Source organism: Acinonyx jubatus, chromosome D3, assembly GCF_027475565.1.
Source record: "Acinonyx jubatus isolate Ajub_Pintada_27869175 chromosome D3, VMU_Ajub_asm_v1.0, whole genome shotgun sequence".
NCBI classification, from domain to species: Eukaryota; Metazoa; Chordata; class Mammalia; order Carnivora; family Felidae; genus Acinonyx; species Acinonyx jubatus.
Window position 1 is genome coordinate 71,174,609 of NC_069392.1, and position 6,103 is coordinate 71,180,711.

Here is a 6,103-nt window from a genome sequence, read left to right on the forward strand (position 1 = left end):
AATCATACTTTTATGCTCACTGAAACCTCCTTCTCCCCACTTGCGAACCTCCAGCTTGAGAGACCTCTCTGCGAAATTTCCCTGTGAGAAGGAAATAAATTTCTTGCTGCTTCCCTCACTTGGTGCTGAGGTAAACATGATGAACTGCCTCAGATCCTCCTTTCCCTTGGGATTCCCCATTCTCTGCAGCCGTCTCATCTCTGTTTTTGCTCTATAATGACACTGGAGACTTCTACTAATATCTCCCAGGTTCTTCACAAGGGACCCTCCTATTCTTAGATGTCCAAAATATATCTAGAGAGTCTTCTCATGCTCCTCCCCAAAGACTTGGCTGAATGGTACATTCAAGCTCCCTCCACCAGGGATATGCACCCTATTCAGCCTCCTCCTCTCCCCATCCCTCAGTCTATATCAAATCAAGGGTGAGGAAAAGTACTGCTTTCACTAGTATGATTTCTTCCCAGTGCTGGTACTGCACACACATATCACAGATTTTCTGAATTGATTCCCTTAGGGCTTTCATTTTGATCCTCCAAGCTTTTAAAAATTACAAAGTCTCTTAAAAAACCCAACCTGTACAAATCAGATGCCTCAGCACTCCAAACTATTTGATCAGACTTAAAATACTAAAGTTGAACATTTTCTTGCTTCTCACACTTTGTATTTTCTATAATAAAATTCTGCTGGTGGCTCTCTGATACCTCATCAGAAGTACAAATAAAACAAAGAGTAAGAAAACCACATAGTTTCATATCAAACTATCATTCTGCCACAAATAAAACACTATGATGTTTATCTTCAGGGTTCCCCCTCCCCCCACATCTTTCTCATTTGTCCTACTTGGCCCTAATCTTTCACAAGTGCCGTGTACCTTAATGATCTTGCCTTCTAGCAAAAACTTCTTTAGAGCAAGATTCTCCTACCTTAGCTGACCTTTAAGTGCAAGTCACTGAAAAGGCTTGAGCACCAATCCTTCCAAAGTGATTTGCATTTTAATAGTAATCAAACACTTGAGCTATAAATAAAACCCAAATCTGCAGTAATAGAATTTTCAGCATCAGTTACCCCCTGAATAAACATATTTTAGACCGAAGAGTCTTCTCAGGATTCTAAAATTATACGAACAGGCAATTTTTTCTCCACCAGACATTCCATGTTAGGAGAAGCCTTGTCCCCTGCCAGTTTATTATTTAAAGTCCTGATTTTAAGTGACATACCAGAAAAACAAAAGTTGCACATAGCACACTCAAACAGGAAGTAAAGTATGATAAATAAGTAATCCAAAATGAACTCCTAATTAACGTATCTATAATTAAAGTACAATTTGAATCACATGGTGTTATAACAAAAGAGAAGGGACTTGTGACAGAGAACCTGCGAAGGTGTCAGCTTTATCCAAAGGCTGCTTTAAAACCACCATTAAAGTATGCAGGCATTTCATGCCTGGGAAAGATTTCAAAAAGCTACAAAAGACTGGTTTATAATATAATACCATGTTGGTAAATTGGAGAAATGGCGTGAAATCAATACAATGAAGGTCAAATGAGAAAGAATACAGAATACAGCAAAGATCCAAAATAAACAATCATATGGAACAGTTTTGCTAAGTCATGGTCTCAAATATAATGACTCATTCAGACTGCAATCAATGAAGATCAATCTGGAATGTTGCCTTTCTCCCACTCTTAAAAGGCAAATGCCATTGATAAGTAGTGCAAATAGAAACATGACAGCTCCACATACATAATGATGTTTTTGGATATTATAGACACTGCTTCCAAAACAATATCCCAAAGGGATATTAAAAGGACTCTAAGCGTGAAAGGCATTCAGGATAAAGAGAACAAAAAAGAATTTTTTAGGTATTGGAACTGAAAACCTCTGAAGCAGGAAAGTTTAACAAGCATTTTTGAGTTTCTGCCTGTGGAAACAGTGACTGGTGACCAATATAACTCTTTTTTTTAAGTTTATTTATTTATTTTGAGAGAGAGAAAGACACAAATGTATACACAAGAGCAGGGGGAGGGGTGGAGAGAGAGGGAGAGAGAGAATCCCAAGCAGGCTGTACATACAGTGTGAGTTCAGAGCTCCATGCAGGGCTCAATCTCACAAACCATGAGATCTTGACCGAGCCAAAACCAAGAGTCAGACACTCAACCCGTTAAGCCATCCAGGCACCCCAGAACTCTTTTAGAAAGTGCAGATTGCCATCTTTAAAAAAAAAAAAAAAAAGAAGGGATGAGGATTTGAACGAGCCAGAATTTGGAGAGATTTTTTTTAATAATGTGACAAGATTGTAGACTTAAATGTTAGATTAATGAAATGTTAAGCCAGTGAATAATTTAGCAACATAAGACTTCATGAATTAGTAGAAAAAGATAATAAATAAAATTGATATTCTGGTATAATATAACCATCTGGGGACTAGCTGGAGCGTTAATAAAAATTACACTTTGAGGGGAGGGCAAAATGGGAGCTGCTGTTGAAAGGATATAAAGTTTCTGTCATGCAAGATGAATAAATTCTAGAAATCTGCTGTGTAACATCATGCCTAGAGTGAACAATACTGTATTGTGCCCTTAAAAATTTGTCAAGAGGGTAAATATCATGTTAAGTGTTCTTACAGTTAAAAAACATTACACTCATTATGACAGTATGGGGAAATAAAAAAAGTAATTTTTAAACATCAATTAACTAATTAAATGCAGCAAAATTTTTCCCACTCTCAAATCACGTTCGTGACAAGCAATAGAACATAGGAGATATCACTTCCAAAAGCCGACAAATGGTGGGTTTTGACTATTACTGAGCTCCTGATACCATAATGATCAGACTACTAAAATACTAGTAATGATATTAGCACCGTTTAACATTTGTGTGGTGTCTCACCATTGTCAAATGTCTTTCATTTTGGCTTTCTCCAGGTGCCTCAAACCATTAATTGTACCCAGACCCCTTGTTCTCCTAAACTGTGACTTATTTATGGCACTTTGTGACCATAGCTGCCGATGAGTTTCATGCACACTGGTTGATGTCGATGTATCACATGAGCTCTGCTGGTCATTTCAAGAATGTTTCCCAAATCAAGCTGTGCAATGACTTGAAAAAATGCTAATTATATTCTAAGGGATGCTGCAAGTTCTCAAAACAAAATTCATCTTAATTTTCAAAGTGAATCCATATGCTACTTTAAGGCCTGCCATTGTAGTGTAAGGGATGAAAAAAAGTGGCTACAACGTGAACAAATGAAAAGGTTCAGGATCACTAAACACCAGAGCATCGCTATTCTGTAGAAGAGCATTTCCATCAAGGAGATTTTTTTAAACAGAACTAAAAAAAGATAGGATTAAAATCATTTGAGGCTGATCATTTATTCATCCCTGACCTGAGTGCCATGGAGCCACCGAGAAAGCATCTGCCTTCAAGAAATTCAATTCCAGGGGTGCCTGGGTGGCTCAGTCGGTTAAGCGTCTGACTTCAGCTCAGGTCATGATCTCCCAGTCTGTGGTTCAAGCCCCGCGTTGGGTTCTGCGCTGACAGCTCAGAGCCTGGAGCCTGCTTTGGATTCTGTGTCTCCCTCCCTCTCTGACCCTCCCCCGTTCATGCTCTGTCTCTGTCTCAAAAATAAATAAAAACACTAAAAAATTTTTTTAAGAAAATCAATTTCAATTGGAAAGTGGAGAGTAACAAAATTAAATTTAGAAGCCGTGAAAGGTAGTATATAGTTCTATGATAAACTATGTGGTATCTCAAATTCATAGTGTGCATGCTGAGAACGGGGAAGACCTGTGGGCACAGTAGTGCTTCAAGATGTGGGAAACCATTGTTTGTGAGGCAGAGATGAGCAAAAGGACTTCCTGGTAAAAAGATCAGAGTAAATAGAGTAATGCATGCAGATGCGTGCAGAGCAGGGAAGCTCTCCCAGAGGAGAGAATATGTGAATAAAGCAGAAACCTCTTCAGAAAGCAAAGCTGGTGTCAGATTAGGGAAGGTCGTGAAAACCGCCCAGTTAGTTTAGGCCCGGCACAACGACTGTGTGAAACAGTTGTAGGTTATCAAGGGAGGGAATGCCATGATAAAAGCATTGATAAAGGATGCTAAGCCTCAGAGACAGATTTTTCAAAGCTCTGAATTGTACTCTTGATCTCGTCAGGGTGGCATTGTATGAACTGGATGAAATCATAACATTCTCAAGGCCTGAGAATAGCATTAGGGTCACACCACAGATAAGCTTTTTGCCGAACGATAATATTGCTGGAACATCATTAGTAGAATACAAGCTATGGGTTATTTTCAAGTAGGGAGATGTATTTGTAGTACCCCCAGGTAAAAGCAAGTCTGCTTATGGCAACACTCTTACCCAGGGATGCCCACTGATTCCCTGCTATCTTGGGTGCAAATCAGTGACTCTTTGCCCACTTCAAATCCGTATCTATTGCAATACTCGCAGTGGTTCTTTGACTTGGGGATTTATAGAGACAATGTCTCTGTGTCTCTAACAGGTGGTAAATGACTGAACCCACAAAATGATAACTAGCAATTATGATGTAGTTATGAAGCACACTTGGATCAACCAGACTGAAAATAATGTCAAGTAATTTGCAATTCTTCACCCACAGGGGTGAAATGGTATGCCTAAGGAAAGGAATTTTGTTCGGCCCAGATTTCTCTTATCTATGTACTGTTCTTAAGCTTCCTCCATATGCTTTTATGCCATATGCTATAGAAGTCACCGCATGGGCACAAAACCGTCTTTAGATAGAGTGTTCATTTTATTGGTAAGAAAACAGAGCTTTCCTTCAACATCCGTTGCGAAGTCTCTTAGTGGGGAAGGGCTTCTCTTGAACTTTCTGTTCTTCTGCAAATTCAGTTTTCTGATTGCAATACTCTGCCTGTTAATCAACTTGCCTCACAATTCTGTCTGCCCTGCAGCAGTCAGGGTTTTCCTGAGCCTTCATACTGATGCCATCTTTGCTTCCTGAAGATGTTTCCATTATATTCACGTATTCTCTTCGATAGTCAGACATCACCTGCTCTACACATCTCTGCATTCGTTACTTGATTTACCGTTGATCCAGTTTCCAACTTTCTCTCATTTTAAAGTTCCAGATTAAAATCCAAACTTGAAATGCCATCCTCTGGCAGTCAGAAACATCAGAATTTTACTTCATATGTTAATATTATGAAACATTTTTTTCTGGTTGTAGAAATCAGAATTTCATTGCTCTAACCATTTCATATCCAGTATAATACAATAAAACTGTTTTGCCCTGTCTTTCAAAGGCACAGACTTGTAAAATGCATGGAACGCTTTGGAGTCAAATATGCAGCTAATCACAGCTGTCTCCTTAGCAACGGACTGACTTATCCACCAAATTGCCATACGAGCTAACAAATGACCCATAATATCTTTTTCAGGCGCTATACAAATTGTAAAAGAGAATGTCAACTGGTCTAGACATTTTAACTGGAAAATAAAAAGTCCCTTTGCCTACACATGCTTATTTACCAAAGCAGCATCCAAGAATCTCCTTCACTGATTCGTTTATTTATTGGATAGTCATTGAACTGTGATGCCTAGCATGGTATAGCTAAAAATTCCTCTACGAGACATTATACCCTAAGCTAAGAGAGGTGCAGGCTCAGAATTATTCCCCTGAAATCAGATATCTCCCTGAACACAGACTAAGAAAAAGAAATGGTCACTTAAAAGAGTAAATGACACATAGATGGGGTCAATTTTTAAAAGTGTACTTCAGGGGCCCCTGGGTGGCTCAGTCGGTTAAGCGTCCGACTTCAGCCAGGTCACGATCTCGCGGTCCGTGAGTTCGAGCCCCGCGTCGGGCTCTGGGCTAATGGCTCAGAGCCTGGAGCCTGCTTCCGATTCTGTGTCTCTCTCTCTGCCCCTCCCCCATTCATGCTCTGTCTTTCTCGGTCTCAAAAATAAATAAACGTTAAAAAAATTTTTTTTTTAAAAAGTGTACTTCATTGGGGAAAAAAAGGGAAAAGATGAAAGAGAGGAGACTATCCTGTTAGTTCTTGAAGACACCACCGGTCTACAACTTTACTTTTTAGAGCTAATATTTTTCAAGTGACCAAAGAC